The 17,830-nt window shown below is 44.0% G+C and overlaps 1 protein-coding gene across 1 annotated transcript in view; it reads right to left on the bottom strand.

Annotated features, from left to right (window-relative positions):
- Positions 1-17,830, bottom strand: part of LOC138971392 (dihydropyrimidinase-like) — a 110,807-nt gene that overhangs the window by 67,547 nt on the left and 25,430 nt on the right. The gene's annotated exons all lie outside the window — the stretch shown is intronic.

Here is a 17,830-nt window from a genome sequence, read left to right on the forward strand (position 1 = left end):
GAGGTCTTAGAAAACGGTTTCCACGGTACCTGCTCTCTCCGTGACATAGCAGCTTGAGCACGAACAAATCAAAAGGTTTGGACATTTTGATCTGCGACTGATTTCGACAATCAGTAGTTTAATCAGCAAGTGGAGAGAAAGTTGAGAACATTGGTGAATGGTGACATTTCCTTCCTCCCATGAAAATCGTTGTTTTCTTGTTGTTCTCGAGGGGGTGCTTTGAAGCACCTTCTCTATCTATTCAATTAATTAAAACATTCCGCCCACGCACAGAAATAAAAGAAGTCAATACAACTATTTTCCACTTAAAGAGAATGTTCCGTAAATCAAATCGTCCGAAACTAGTCTTTCCGACGGAAGAAATGAACCGAAACAGCTAGCTCCTGTGGTGCGTTTCACTGGAGAGGTCTACAAACAAAAAACATTCCTTTACCTATACAAAACAATCTGAGCCATGTTTTCACAACAGACAGCCAGTCCCTGATATCAGAGGCTGTGAGGTTCCCAAGAAACCCATAGCAAGACCTCAGCAACATAAGATGAGTATTAGAAGGCACGTTCGAATGGTAGGAAGGCTTGTTATACGGTGAACGAGTTTTGACTTGAGTAGCTCTTAATTCATTACTTTGCTGCAGCTGCTTTGCGTGTGTGTGTGTTGTGTGTGTGTGTGTGTGTGTGTGTGTATGCGCGCGCGTGTGTGTGCGTGGTGTGTGTGAGTGTGTGTGGGTGTGTTTGTGCGTGCTCGTCGGTGAGGAGTATGGGCATGATAGCTGAGGAAGGCCATCGTGTTCTCTGAAGTGCTTGCATGTTTAAGTGCCTGTGTGCATGTTTCCGTCAATGTGTGCGTGTGACTGTCCACGCGCGTGCAATCTAGCTGTATTCATCTCTCTGCGTCTGCCTGTCTGTCATTCTGTCAGCTTGTCTGGTAAACATGCAGTGAACCTCCTACGACCTCTGGCTGATTAAGTTCACATCTACGTTTTCACTATTTTAAGTCCATCAGCCCAACATCTGTCGGTCTACGTTTAAATATAATAATAATAATAATATCATAATGCATAATATTTATAAAGCGCGTGTATCTAGGGTTAAACCCTGCTTGTAAGTTATATTATTCAGTTCATCAGTACGACATCTGTCCGTCTACGTTCACATCTACGTTTGTACAATCTAGTTCATCGGTCTTTCCTTTCGTCACACGAAGAACATACACACATATATAACATACAGAGACACTCATAAGTGCGAAATTAAAAGCAACACATATTACCGGAAGATATGCTGTTCTGCAGTAATTCTACTTACATTCCTTACACCGTACACCATCCAGGTACGCTGATTCCAACATTCCCTCCGTGAAAGACAAGGTAGAAGACAAGAGAGGGAGGCATGGCTACCTGGTGGCCAGGTATTGTAAGCGGAGGATACGTGTCGCCTGTGGTGTTTTCTTTGTGGAGGGTCTGACCTTTCCCCATTGACCAAGAGGATGATTTACCGTTATCTTGTTGTTTTGCTGTCTGTGTGCAGGAGTCGTGTCTCGGTGTACACAGTCTGTTGGGAATGTTGGAATCATCTGTGCCAATCTCTTGAGCTGTTTTGTCTTTCGCTTTTTGCGATTTGAGTTTTTCACTAAGATATTTGTAGGACAAAATTTTAAGCGTTGTTCTTATTAAGTGCTGAATCTATCCCATCATTGTAAGCAACAAACTTGACTTCATCTTCGTTGTAAAGGACCTGCATAATCACTAAACTGATCAGAATTGTGATTTCCCGCTAATTGTGTTTAAAGTTAATGTACCACACACACACACATCCTGCTTTCATCCAGAATTGCCTTACCTTTAAATGACAAAATACATCTCAATCTACATGCAGGAAACGTGCCCCATACCTTTAAAAAAAAACAACTCTTCCTCTCATTAGTGTATATTTTTGCTGCGACCATGTGTACACATCAAATTTCAACTAAATCGACCCATAAACACTAGAGATCTAAGTGCGGAAAGCGATGTAGACAAACAAACAAACAAACGAACAAACAAACAAAAATAAACAAAACACAGAGTGAAACCTACACACGCACACGTCTGAAGGTTGATTGGGTGGTGTAATCATACGTCATGTCCTCATTCCTTGTTTCGGCCCAACTATGTTCCAATCGCGTAGCAGTAGAATATCTTTGTTGCGCATAGACAGGCACGCACACACACACACACACACACACACACACACACACACACACACACACACACACACACACACACACACACACACACACACACACAGATAGTATAGGGAGGATAGGCATTCTGTCGGTCAGAAAGATGCGCCAGCGATGCGAGCCTGGTATCTCAGGCGATCAAATGATTCTGGAGGTGCCAAGTGAGAACACGACCTCAGGTGTTCTTTCTGCCACGAAATAGATAAGAGATAACGGTGGGGGGGGGGGGGGGGGGAGGCTGTGGGGGCGGTGTGGAAAGGGGGAAGGGTGGATGGGGGGAGGTGGTGGAGGAGGACGGACTTAAGTTCAGACCAGGTCATTGTTCTATTGCTTCGTCGTAAAATCCTTACCATACTACTGCACTCTTTTGTTGTTTTGTGTTTAAAACATACCTTCTTCCATTGAGTTTATGTCATTTTGTAAATTGATCTTGTGACAGACACCTACGCCAATTCGTTAAATGAAATCCCCAACAAATTATCATTCCACACACTACGCAGGCAGGATATTGATTTTTGGTATGTATCTAAGTTAATGGACAGATCTGTGATAGTTGACATAATGGCTTACACGGGAAGGACTGTCTCTGTGTTTTACAACCCTTAAATGAGAATAAAAACCCTAATCAGCCGTTTTTGCGTAGTATAATTCTTGCAGTAACAGTATGTTTATAAGCAGTAACAGAATGTTTATAACCTTTCCAAAATTGGCTGCAACAGGCATATGGTGAAGATCATGAAAAACGGCACATTCATCAGGGCCGGACCAAATGAGTTGTAAGGGGGGGGGGGGGGTTCCTCCTTTTTTGGGGGGACAAATCAGCGAAGTGGCGAAGCCACAAGCGCGCGCCTGCAAAGCAGGCGCGCGAACTAGGGGGATCCGGGGGCATGCTCCCCCGGAAATTTTTTGAAAAACGGTTAAAATCTGTGCAATCTGGTGCATTCTGGACCTTGTTTTGAGGGTTAAGAGCAGCATTGTGGGGGGGGGGGGGGGTTTACCTTTTTCTCATCGGATTTCACATTGAATAAAATTTGTTAGAGACACACACAAAATTTATTTAAAAAAAAACCCAAAAAAACACTCAAAGCAAGGTACATGCTTTTTCCAGGGGGGGGGGGGGGGGGGGTCCGGAACCCCTGGAACCCCCCCCCCCCCCTGGGTCCGGCCCTGTTCATGGTTTAAACAGGTAAACAGGTAAAACTGAACACCCTGTTTTTAACTTTTATTTACGTTTTGAATATTTTTTTAACATCAAATATAATTATGCGAAAATATAACTACGGCGTTTTTCCTGTTAAATGACTTTGTTACAACTAATAATCAACGGTATCATTTGCTTGTGTTTCGTGGGCGCGCCTCCGACATAGACACAACCATATAAGCAAGATGCCATAAACGTAATACAAACAGCCCCCCCTCCCCCCCCCCCCCCCCCCAAAAAAAAAAAAAAAAAAAAAGAAGCACACACTCAAAAACTGCAGTAAATCACGAATGGCAAAAAGGCTACAACTGCCACGTAACAACCGACATTACACTTTCACATTTTGCATGTTCTGCAAAACGCTCTTAAACGATATGTTCCGCCTTGCCCCCGTATGCTTCCACCCTTTACGAGGTTATCAGCCAAACTGCAGCAATTGTGATTATAGTGCAGTGCAGAAACATGGCCCTATCACAAAAATGCCTTGTCGGGTCTCCCCGGCTTTGGCGCCTATTGCGCTCTCAGCGGCCGTTTCAAAGATAAGCGTGAGATTAGAAGGAGAAAAGAGTTGTTGTTCAGTGTGTAAAGAGACTTGTCTGTTAGATAGGTGTGAAGGGTTAATAGGTGAGGTTCGGACGGATCATGGCATGGGAAATTGTGTGGAAATTTGTATGTTTTTCTTGCTTCTTGTTTGGATTCTGTGTGATTTCGTGGATGAAGGGCGAAAGAACAATAGGTGGGGAGGATGCTACCCGTGTTGTGTACTCTCCTGCCACACACACTACTCTTGTGGGATCTCATTTGAAAACGTGACAAAAATGAGCTTTTTACAGCGAGAACCTTGTCCCTCATTCGCTTTCCACGAATCAAATTTGGACTTTTTAGAGCACCAACTGCGCGCACGGTAACGCAAGATCTACTCGCGTGTCATATTTTCAAAACCTTATATGCAGGAATGCGGGGCTCCATGGCACTTAATATCGCTTTATCCAAATTTATGTATACGGAAATGAGGGAATAAATGCCAGGTTACGCCATTCTTTTAATATGTGAAAAGCAACACGAGGTTATATGATATGTATAGAGATTTCCACCGACAATACTAGATTTAATTCCAGGGGCGGAACCAAACATCTTGTAGGCTACCACCGCAGTTCTTATGATCTACGCTTTGTAGAGGAATGGGGGGTATCATCACGATCACGGGAAAGGAAATTTTAGCTTTCACGATCACAGTTACCTTGATTTTTGTTTTCACGATCACGAACATCTTGACGAATAGAGGATCATAGAGTGATACAGCTGTCAAAAATGTACGTTGAAAATAAAATGCTTTGCAATAATGCCCATCACGATCACGAAAACAAATGACGGTCACGATCACGAGACTTGATTTTTTGTCATCACGGATCACGGGCAAAGTCCCATCACGATCACAGAAATGGAAATTTCGGCAATCACGGTCACAGAAAGGTCAAAAAACGCCAATCACGATCACGATTTTAAACCCTTTGGGGCCCTCAATGCCATTTGGCATTGCGTTCAGGAAACTGATGAAAACAGTAATTCCGGGAACAAATAAATTATATGCTACATGGCATTTGACAATGAATAGTGTATTTGATAGAGTAACGCGGGATTAGATGACATGCTGCAACGCCGTCTACATCACAACGAAGATGCTTTGCCCTCCTGTACGGGTCCATTCAATGTGTATACGAACATAACATACAGTACAGCTGCTGGTTATGATTACGCTCTTTCGCTTTGATCTTAATACTCGTATCGTTGTTCGCATACAGTTTCCCTTTGTTCTTGACTTGGTTTTCATTCCCTTCTCTTCCTCTCCGCCCGCCTGTGTCCTTGGTCCTCTTACACTTTGGAATCTAAGGAATGAGATTCATGATACTACCGCTTCTCGAAGAATGTGAACTAAGGTCCATGGAAAGAAGTTTTTCACCATAACTCCTGAAGCAACACAATCCCATCACATGCTTGAGGATTTATGGCCCCAGAACTTACAAACGCGTGTCACATGTGACTGAATCCAGTATGAGCTCTCGCCACAATGAAGCACGAGAGCAAAAAGAGGCTACATGCATAATTGAGCGTACTACAGATCTCGACGGTCATTTTGTTGCCAGACAATCCTTGTCGTGGTTTTATTTTCTCCATAATGTCTGCTTGTCTCTCGTCAGTGTATGGTTTTCTGGATTTGGCCATGGGCAAGGTTGCCTTGACTGAAATGGGCTGTAACATGTTCCATCGTACTCATTTTCCACAGTTGTCCTCCTTAGTTCCGTTCAGTTGCGTTTCCATTCGTATTCTTCTTTGTCTTCTTCCTTTTCCAGGCCTGAAAGTAGCGAGTATTTTACTCGCCAAATGCGAGTAAAGTTGCTGAAACAAATGGTTGGTTTGGTGAGTAAAAATACTAAAATTTGCTCTCTGGCTAGTAAGTTATGACAAGTACTAGCCAAAGGCCAGTGCCCCATTTCGTGGACTTTCAGCGCTGTTTTCTTCTTCGTTTTTCTCTGCTTCTTTTTTAGCTGCTTCTTCTTCTTCTTCTTCTTCTTCTTCTTCTACTTACTGCTCTTCTTCTTCTTTCTCTTTGTCGTAGTCCTTCCTAGCTAACATCCTGTCTTTCTCCTCCCCCTTCCTTACTTCCCTGTTGTGCACCTGCTTTATAATCCGTCATTCTATCACTCTTTTCGCATTCTCTTCTCCTGGACTAAGTGTGATGATTAATGAAAGACTGAGTGAATCAAGTCCCCAGACAAGCCGGCGCACGACACAATCGAAACTGCACTGCACAGCTGCCAACCTTCTCACGGGCGATAACTCATTGACAACTCCACCTGGCTAAGGGAGGGAACTCTTGGAAGTGAAAAGTAAAAGGGGAACGGTGTAAAAGTCAAAGTGCCACAAAGCTGATGAAAAGAAACAGAAGTCGACGCCGATGGTTTAAAAGCGAATACGTACATTATGTAAAGTGCTTCTTGTTCGTGTTGAAAAATCCTGCTTGATGACAAAGAGTCAAAGAATTGTATTGCAAGGTCTCTACCACATTTTCTGTTTTACTTTCACGTAGTCTATTCTGCTGTTCTGCTTTTCTCCGGGAAAGGCTGAAACAGGTCTGGCACAAATCATGAAATTATCTCCAGTTTATGCTTCGTTTTGAGCACAGTGTTCTGGCACAACGAGTATCATGTTTTCAGACACTAAAACAAGTGTCAACAAGTCGCGTAATAACCTGGGGAACGGGGCAAAAGGGGTAAAAAAAATGGTTACAGAAATGATATCGAATGGAAATGGTAAAGTGAATGTAGATCTAACAATTGCATCATGTTATACCTATGTACACCTCTGCATAATGGAGAATTTTCAAGTTGAAAAACAGTAGAATTTAATGTGCCCTCACTGGCCAGCCATAGCTTGGGTGATTTGTTTACCATGGGAGACAACTACAACTTCGTTTTGCGCGAGCATTTGAAGCAGAACTCTGCACGTCAACAAATCTTTGGTAAGTAAAGTATTTCGTCTTTTTTGTGCGATTTATAGTTTGAATTAAAAAGTTGCCACTAAAAACTTGCAATATCAATGAATATTTCCGAGGTTTTACTTTGTTATAGGACAAATAAACGATCGGAAGCGATTGGAAGCGATCGATTTGATACTGCAGCAGACGATGCTTTGACAGTCTGTAATACGCTGCAGTGTTCGCTCGAATATATGTTTATAATTCCTTTTTTTGTCTTTATCTTTATGAAAATGATCTAGTTGACTACTTTTCTTGGAATGCGCAAGAGGATGATAATCAGCAGTAGCTAAATATCTGTATTTTACTGTAAATAGGACCGAATTGTTTCAGCCGACCTTCACCTTCACGCCGGCGCTAATGTTTTTTAGGTCACAAGTATGGCTCGCGAAACAGATCTAAAGCTGCTGAGACAGTGTTGTGTATAAAATAGATTCACCGGAAAAAAGACATTATTGTACTTCTCATGATCAAACAATGAGGTAATTTAGCTACATGTATATTCTAACGTTGCCTTGTTGAGAACTGGGCGTGCGAGTCTGTGCGTGTGCGTTTGTGTGTGCGTGTGTGTGTGTGTGTGCGTGCGTGTATGTGTGAGTGTGAGTGAGTGTGTGTGTGTGTGTGTGTGTGTGTGTGTGTGTGTGTGTGTGTGTGTGTGTGTGTGTGTGTGTGTGTGTGTGTGTGTGATTCCCTGCCAGATTAAATGTCTAAAGTGATATAAAACAGAATGACTCATAGTCATACTCAGTTTAATTTATTTTGCAGCTTTTGTTCCAATTACAAACCATGGCGCTGTGTGTTTTGTGTGGTGATCCGCTCAACCTTGGAGAGAAGACTGTTGTGCCAACAGACAGAGGAAGAGATACCATAAACAAGGCTAGTCTGGAACGTGGTGATGCCGTTTGTCTATCAGAAGGTGAAGCAGTGCACGAGGTTTGTCGTCGCAATTACACGAATGCACGTAACATTCAGAGCGTTTTGAAGAAGAAAGCAGAAAAAGAGAACGCTTTATCAAATCTAGCACAGAATTTGCGCTCACAGAAAGAATATTTTGACTTTGCTAAATGTTGCCTTTTTTGCGGCAAGGAAGCAAACCTTGACTCGCGCTCTGGTCCCAAAGTGTATCCAGTTAGGACACTTGACTTTGAACGCACAATTTTTCAAGTTTGTTCGCAGCGCTGTGATGAATGGGCAGACATTGTACGAAGCAGACTGGAGTTTGTATCAGATTTGCCAGCTGCTGATGCAGTCTACCATCAAAACTGTAGTCTTTGCTTTCGGAGCAGGAAAAGACCACCACCAAGGCAACAAACAGGTGAAACTTGGTCGACCGAAAGATGAGAGGAAAGCTGAAGCGTTTGAGAAAGTTGCTACCTACCTGGTTCAAAATGAAAACGAACAGATAACAGTGAACGACCTGATTATCAAAATGAAGGAGTTTACAGATGATGCTTATAGCCACCCGACGATGAAACAAGAATTTCAAAATTATTTTGGTGAGCAGCTCATCGTCACGGAAGTCAACGGCAAGTCAAATGTCGTAACATTCAGGAAGACGGCCTCTTCAATTCTTCATAACTTTTATGCAAAAAAGGTCAAAGATGAGGATGCACAGAAAGAGCTGATTCTCAAAACCGCTGCAGAACTGCTAAAGAATGACATAAGAGCAGTGCCGACATCCCGTGCAATGTACCCCAGTGATGATGACATTTCATCGCGTGGCGCCAACTTAGAGTTTGTTCCAAAGTCCTTACAGATTCTTCTTGAAAACATCTTCAGTGGAAAGGAAACCAGCGTGAAAGTCTCATCGATTGGACAGGCAATTATGCAGGCATCTCGCCCACGATTGTTGCTGTGTCCCCTACAGATCGGACTAGCTGTGCAAATGCATCACTGTTTTGATTCAAAGTTTCTCATTGACACATTGTATTCTCTGGGATTCTGTTCATCGTACAAGGAGGTTCTGACCTATGAAATGAATGCTGCCGTTTCAGAAAACAACGTTGCGTTTCAAGTTGATGGCCATTTTACCCAATATATCGCAGACAACCTTGACCACAACACAGCAACACTTGACGGGTGCAACACATTTCATGGAATGGGAATGATCGCCACTGTCACTCCCACCATCGGAAAAACAGACAGGATCAGAAGAAGAACTGACGTCAAGCCAGAAGAAATAGTGAAAAGAGCTAAAGTTGACATTCAGTACTACAACAGACAAGCGTGTGATGGCCTGCTGAAGCTGAAATTTGAACATCTTGAAAACGTGTTTGTAGAAGATGTAACATCAAAGGTGGATCTGCTGTGGAAAGCTTGCTGGCTGTTGCAACCCGACAGACCATCTTGGTCTGGTTTCATGCAAGCCATCCACAAGGGCAGATATCCAGGACAGTCATCCATAATATTTATGCCGATGATCAACATGAATCCCAGTGACACCACGTGCATATTTTCTACCCTGCATTTCATCAGTGCTCAGGCAAAGCGCAGCAACACGACACCTGTGTTGACATTTGACCAACCCTTATGGTGGAAAGCTCTTGGCATCATCTCCAGTGAGCCAGATGGCAGCGACCTTAAAGCCATTGTCCTTCGCCTTGGACCCTCCCATCTGGAAATGAGTTTCCTGGCGTGTATTGGCCATCTGATGGAAGAAACGGGTCTTCATGAAGTGCTGTCTACTGTGTACGCACCAAACGCAGCGAGCAACATGCTTCAAGGGAAAGCTGTGCTGCGTGCCGTTCGAGGACACATACTTGTTGACGCAGCACTAAGTATGCTGTTGCTGTCTGACATATTCCGTGTGCCACTGCCACTGCCCGAAAGTGACACAGAAAAGAATAGAGATAAAAACACGCAAGATGAGCAGACAGGAACACTTCCGACCCCTTACGAGTCTGAACTCAATGTGAACCAAGTTGACGCACTGAGCATCAATAAGGACACTGCTGTGCAGCTTCACGGTGTTCTAGAGTTAGAACCAGTTTCCCAGCTCCCCTCTGATGTGAAGGGAATAGTGAGAGATGCACTGCGTGACTTCGAAGGTAGAGAAGATTTGAAGGCTGCTTCTTCTCTTCATGACCAACTTCTGAGGGGAGAGCTGACTCCAGAGTCGATCCAGAACAGCCAACATCTTGTCACAATCAGAACGAAACTACAGGAAAGAACACTTTCATTTTGCAGTAAAACCAGTGAACTCTGGTTACTGTACATGGCAATGGTTGACATCTTGAAGCGCTTTTTGAAAGCTGAGAGGACGGGAGATTGGTTTCTTCACCTTTCTGTTGTAAAGGAGATGCTGCCATATCTAGCAGCAGCTGGACACAACTCGTATACCAAGTCAGCCTATCTGTACCTGCAGATGATGAACCAACTTGACAAAACCAGTCCTGATGTCTACAAAAGCTTCACAGAAGGAAATCACGTTGTGAGACGAAGTGACCGCCAATGGGCTGGGATCTCATCAGATCTTGCGATAGAACAGACCCTGATGCGGGATGCAAAGACAACAGGTGGTCTAACAAGAGGGAGAGGCATGACTGAGTTTCAGCGTTCAAAGTGGGTGCTCTCCATGCCAGCCTGCGCTCAGGTGAACAATGCCATGCAAGAAGTCACAGGCACACGGCGATTTTCAAGTGACCAGCATATAGAAATGGGGTCAGCAAGAACAGCTCGGGACACAAAAGACATGATGGCTATCACGTCTTACCTCCTGGACAGAAACCCTTTTGCTGATGATCAGGCCCTCAGGAACATTGCAACTGGAGTTGTTGGGGAAGCGGCTGTAAACGTTACCAAGGCCAGAGAGGTCGGGTGTGGCATAATGCAGGCCATGGAAGGGAAAACAGTGTCGGATCTCGTCTTAAAAAAGAAGGATCAAGTCATAACACTGGGAACAAAAAAGTCACTGAAGGTTGATGGACATTCGATCACAGTCGACCCTCAGCTTCTCTTCCAGAGATTCATAACAGTGGCAAACACAACATACGAGGACAAGAAAGAACTCTTTCAGTTTGAACTGTGCAGCTTCCCCTCAGCCCTGTTTGAATCCCATGAATTTTTGAGACAGCCGAACAAAGCTACCCTGGCGGATGAACTGTGGAAGCTGGTTATTGCCCATGCAGGTTCTCCCAGCTCAAACTTTCCTGCCGACGTACAGTTCGTCATTGACGGAGGCTCTTTGCTTCAAAGGCTGCAAGGATCGTGGACGCGGGGAAACACCTTCCAGAGCATCATAGATGGTTATACACAGTTCGTCAACTCCCGGTACCCACATGCCGTCATTGTCTTTGATGGCTATATGTCTGGGCCATCAACGAAGGACATGACTCACCTGCGGAGGACAAAGGGGCGTAGAGGGGCTGCTGTCCATTTCTCACCGGACATGGTTCTCAGATCCACAAAAGAGCAGTTTCTTGCAAACGCAGAGAACAAACAGCGTTTCATCTGTGCACTTGGTACAGCTTTGGAAAAAAACTGCACAGTTATCCATGCCAAAGCAGACGCTGACGTGCAGATAGTCCTCTCAGCAACACACTGCGCCAGAGAAAAAGTCACTGCAGTAATTGCCGAAGACACGGATCTGTTGGTATTGTTAGGCCATCATGCATGTGCAGACGCACATGACATCCTGCTCTTTTCTGACAAACAGGCCGGTAAATCTTCAAAGTTCTGGAACATCAAACAGCTGATTGCAGCTCTTGGCAACGTGCGCCACTTGCTCCTGTTTCTCCACGCCTTTACCGGCAGCGACACAACCTCTAGGCCCTATGGCGTCGGAAAAGCAGCCTCGATGAAGAAACTCAGAAACAACCTACAGTTGCAAACACTTGCTGAAGTGTTCCTCCAAGACAATGCGACCTTAGAGGATATCCTATCAGCAGGTGAAAAGGCGTTAGTGCTGCTCTACAACGGTAGTTCCAGAGAGGGTCTCGATGAACTTCGCTACCGACTCTTCTGTTCAAAGGTAGCTGTTGGAACAACGTTTGTGCAAGTTCACACTCTGCCACCCACCTCAGCAGCTGCCCGATTCCACAGCATGCGAGTGTACTTGCAAGTACAAGAATGGATGGGACTCAAAGTGGCCATGGATCCCACGGACTACGGCTGGAAACTTGAGCATGGCATCCTTGTTCCAGTGACAACAGATCTGCCGGCAGCACCAGCCGATGTGTTAAAGGTGATTCGCTGCACATGCAAAAGTGGTTGTGACACAAAGCGGTGTAGCTGCAGGAAACACGGACTAGAGTGCACATCTGGATGTGGGGAATGTCGCGGTGTTGGCTGCTGCAACTCGCCTCTACCGTCTTTTGAAATCGAGAGTGAAACATCGTAACCATCATGTTTTCCTCAAAAGGTAGGCCTATTGTGTTATGCACTCTTTTCTTCACCTGTAGATGACTTTGAATGAAAGCCGTCCTAGGAAGTATTCTGCTGAAGAAGACAAAGGGATATAAGAATAGGTATAGTCATATTAAAGAATGCGTATTTCTTTTATCGTCCGTACGTGAACAACGCATTGCAATGCGTTATTGTTCATTTCATTTTCATTATTTTATTATCCCAGGGCCGGGAAATTCGGGTAGCTTCCTCCAAATGAAAGCTTGCAGCAACAAGAGTGGTGCTAACCAGGTGTGCGCGTGTTAAGGTGTAATCAGCTAACTGCACTAATAGCAGAATGACCAAGGTCTTTTACGTTTTACTGTGGTGACACGGGGGTGGGACATGGATACCGTTTCTTGGTCTGCACATACACTTGACCCTTGTCCGTCCACCGGCTTAATAAAGTGTTCCTTATAGATGATGGTAGGCTAATGAAGCGGCGTAGAGTGGAATTTTGCGGCGTTATTGGCAGAAACAAGGGTTTTTATATGTGACGTAATCAAACCGTCATAAAAAAGTTATGCAGAGGCTGCCAACGGTATAACTCGTTGGGAATGTTGAGACAGGCTATCTAAATGCGTTGCAACAAAAAAACTTTCTGTAACCATTTTTTTTGGGTCTAAGCATAAATCTGGACAGGCTCCCCACGCTATAAGGCGAACATACAACATTTAGTCAAGCTGTCGAACTCACAGAATGAAACTGAACGCACTGCAATTTGTCAGCAAGACCGTATACTCGTAGCATCGTCAGTCCACCGCTCGTGGCAAAGGCAGTGACATTGACAAGAAGAGCGGGGTAGTACTTGCGCTGAGAAGGATAGCACGCTTTTCCGTACCTCTCTTCGTTTTAACTTTCTGAGCGTGTTTTTAATCCAAACATATCATATCTATATGTTTTTGGAATCAGGAACCGACAAGGAATAAGATGAAAGTGTTTTTAAATTGATTCGAAAATTTAATTTTGATCATAATTTTTATATATTTAATTTTCAGAGCTTGTTTTTAATCCAAATATAACATATTTATATGTTTTTGGAATCAGAAAATGATGAAGAATAAGATGAACGTAAATTTGGAACGATTTATAAAAACGTTTATTTATTTTTTTACAATTTTCAGATTTTTAATGACCAAAGTCATTAATTAATTTTTAAGCCACCAAGCTGAAATGCAATACCGAAGTCCGGCCTTCGTCGAAGATTGCTTGGCCAAAATTTCAATCAATTTGATTGAAAAATGAGGGTGTGACAGTGCCGCCTCAACTTTTACAAAAAGCCGGATATGACGTCATCAAAGACATTTATCAAAAATATGAAAAATATATCCGGGGATATCATTCCCAGGAACTCTCATGTCAAATTTCATAAAGATCGGTCCAGTAGTTTAGTCTGAATCGCTCTACACACACACACGCACAGACATAGACACACACACAGACACACATACACAGACACAGACACAGACACACACACACACACACACACACACACACACACACACACACACACACACTCACACACACACACATACACCACGACCCTCGTCTCGATTCCCCCTCTATGTTAAAACATTTAGTCAAAACTTGACTAAATGTAAAAACGCGTTTCGCTTCATCGAAGGTAAGAATGCCGATTACCTGTAAGAAACGTTTTGTACAGAGATGGGGTCCTCCCTTTTAATAATCATTCCCACAGGTCTTCAACAGGACATCAGAGAAAGAAAGAGATAGAGTTTTCTGCACTGCCCCCCCCCCCCCCCCCCCTCCCACATCTTCCAGCCCCAGCGGCCCCACCCGTCCTATCCTCCAGTTCTCTGTCTTCTCCTCCCCTCCCTTGTCGCATCCTCCAGATGTGAGTTAAAGGATCAGTCCGAGGTCAAGGTCGTTTGACGAAGAGCTTCCGTAAAAGCTGTGGTAATCTGTTGTGAATGTGTGTGACCCGCCCAGAGCCTGAGTGCACGAAGACGTAATTTGGTGCCGGGAGAGCTTTTAAAATGTCGTAAAGATTTCCGCGCCCCCTGCAGGTGTGTCCCCCCGCCCCATAATGTCTTCCTCCTGTTGATGCTCTCTTTGAAGGCTGACTGTGGTAGGGTAGATGTGGAATTAATCGGGGAAAGCGGTAAAGTTAGGCCGTAGTGGTTTTATGTAGTAGTATACTTTGGTAATTGACGTGATATTCGGGATTTTTTTCCCGCTCTGTGGGTCTTTTTGCTTTTACGTTTCTGTGCTGTGATTGTTTTGTAGTAGTTTATTTAGCTTATTGTCATGGTCTTTGTCCTTTTATGCTCCGGTACTCGTTTACGTTTCGGTGCTAAACGGAATTTCCAAAAGCCATACAACGTCAGTATGCATGGCCTGTTTTCTCGAAGAAAGATAAAAACAAAAACATAACAAAACAAAACAACGTTTGGATCGTAACTGGACTTCCAAGCACCGTTAAAGAAAATGGAATAGTATTTAGAGGCATCCTCCCCCCCCCCCCCCATCTTCTCTCTCTCTCTCTCTCTCTCTCTCTCTCTCTCTCTCTCTCTCTCTCTCTCTCTCTTTCTCTCTCTCTCTCTCTCTTTCTCTCTCTCTCTCTCTCTCTCTCTCGCTCTCTCTTTCTCTCTCTCTCTCGGAAGTTGGTTGAACTGGCACAGTACGAAGCGGAAGCAAGTTATCCAGTTAACCAAAAGAAACGCTGCCCGCCCTCGCAGAACCTGCACGACAATGTTACCTCACGGAACAAAGAGCCGCTCTTACATAGCACACAAACAAACAAAAAACAACAGAAAAAGACTACCCCCCCCCCCCCCACACACACACACAATTAAGGGACAGACAAAGACCCCTTCCCCCCTCCCCCCTTTTTTTCTCTTGGAACACAATGGTCCTGCGTTGTAGACTTGGCAATAAGAATCCCCATTCATCACGATCAAAGAGACCCCTCCCCCCCTTTGAAGTGTGCCCGTGTTTTGCCACAAAACAAAATCCTACACCGCCATTGCACTTGACGCTGCAAGCTGTGTTGTGCAATGAATCACTGATATGACGCGCGTGCCGTATCACACAACCGCGAATGCACGTGCAACAGGAGACACGCGCACCGGCAACACGTCTAGGTCGCCGTGACACACTTTGACAGTCTCAGTCTAACTTCCGCGCTGTATTTTAAAGAAAACTCGCTGAACTGACAGACACGCTCGCACGCATGCACGCTCGCACACACGCATGCACGCTCGCACACACGCATGCACGCTCGAGTTCATACAAAATCTTTACAAAATCTGTGCATGAGATACAGGAATAATTTCCGCAGGGAGTCCGAAATAATTATTGTAAGGGAGCATTATACTATACTGTCAACAGAAGGACCAACAGTTCTTTAAAACGATTTCTTTGGTTTTTTTACCAAAACATGTTGATTAACCAGGATTAAAAGTTAAAAGGGCTGCAGTATAATAAACTCTTGCAGAACTATCTGATCGCAGAGACCCCTTTTCAGGGAAATGCAGGAAATTCGAACACACTAACAAGAGAGTATTCTTGCCAGGGTTATCCACAGATGCTCTACGTAGAGGGTCCCGAGACCCTCAAATATAATTTTTAGGGGTCTAAGGACCCTTTATCGGAACTTTATTAGAGGGTCCCAACACCAGGAGGACTTTTGGGAGTTCTGTGAGACCTTCACAAAAGGAGGATTTTGTGATGTGATTGAGATTAACTCCGTAAATGCGCATCGGAAGGTTTCCGACACAAAAAGTTCTCGTCTTCCAAATCCAGTGAAATGTACGTTCTTGTCAATTGTGTGTGGAATCTACAGTTTAAAAAAGCATTAGTACTGACGGTACGCATGATATTTAAATTGAGTGTGTCCCGGGACCCGCACTTTTCACCTTTAGTGCGTTGAGGGACCACCAATTTGTTTAACTTTTTTTTTTTGGGGGGGGGGCTTCTCATCATCATCATCATCATCATCATCATCATCATCATCATCATCATCATCATCATCATCATCATCATCATCATCATCATCATCAACGCCATAACAACAACCACTAAAACCAACAAAAAGTTTAAAGGAATAAATCCAATTCACAACAACAACAACAACAACAACAACAACAACAACAACAACAACAACAACAACAACAACAACAACAACAACAACACAACAACCAAAACATGAGTTGGTGCGAAGGTAAAAAGCACGAGTACGGGTATAAAGAAGGACCGAAGCAGTGTTGTTCCCAGAAGGAAAGGACCATACTGATAGGTCAGCTTTGCCTGGACTGAAGACAAGCATTGGTCGAATTAATGTTCTGGCTACGAAACAAATGTTCAGCCAGAAGCGCTCCTGCGTGTATGTCAAAACTATCGCACAGTCAACCGACCGGGTCTGAAGTGCATGAACCGAAAGTGGGTGCCACCCAAACGGGAGATAACAAACCGCGTGGTCGGATTCGTTGAAATCACAACAAATCTCAAGTTCAACCAATCCAATACCGCGGCTATCTCCCACCCGGTTGGTAACTTTCTCGTGCATCTCGGCTCAGGGGTAAAAAAAAAAAAAAAAAGCGTGAGATAAAACAAAATTAAAAAAAGGTATGCGTTAATGACCGAAGACCGTGGCCTCCTGAGGACAACACTGCTGCAGCAACAACTAAAGTGAAACATTATTTAGAAAATTGAAAAACCAAAGAGATCGGTATACTCACCAACTCAAAGACAGCACAAAGACAAAGACAACATTGTCCCGAAGAAGCCACCATAGGCGAAAATTCGACTTTGACTTTGTGTTGGTGAGTACCGATCTCTTTTATTTTTCAACTTTGTTTTCACCCACAGTCAGCTTGTTGAAATTTTTAAAAAAATAGAGAATGATTCATGTCCTACAGGCTACATAATTCGAGTTTTACGCCCTCACGGCTTTTGATGAGATACACAAGTGCATGCGTGTTCAGGTGGTATCAGCCATCTGCACCTATGACAGAATGACCGAGGTCTTTTACGTGCCACTGTGGTGACACGGAGGTGGGACATGGCTACCGTCTCTGGGTTGTGCACATAAAGTTGACCCGGAGTCGAACCTGCGACCTTAGAATCACGAGTCCAGTGCTCGAACAACTGAACTAACTTGGCCCCGGTGTAACACGAGAAAATTACTCCCACGAGATTTTTACTCCGGAGTAAACATTTCGTACAAAAAAGTTACTCCCTTTACGAAAAAAGCACTCCCCCATTACACGAGAAAATTACTCCCCAAGACAGGTGAGTTCCGAGTAAACATTTCGTACAAAAATGTTACTCCCCTGACGAATAAATAACGAATAAATTACTTCACCCCAACACAAGCAAGGTAGCGCGACATTCGTGTGCGCGAGATCACTTATTGGCATTATCCCTTCACCCGCATCCCATTTTTGCGTACGAGATTTTTACTGGAAGTAAAAAAAATGGGCAGTAAAATTTTCGTGGAGGGAGTAACTTTTTCGTGCCTTGGGGAGTT

The sequence above is a fragment of the Littorina saxatilis genome, linkage group LG7 (assembly GCF_037325665.1).
Source record: "Littorina saxatilis isolate snail1 linkage group LG7, US_GU_Lsax_2.0, whole genome shotgun sequence".
In the NCBI taxonomy this organism is placed as follows: domain Eukaryota; kingdom Metazoa; phylum Mollusca; class Gastropoda; order Littorinimorpha; family Littorinidae; genus Littorina; species Littorina saxatilis.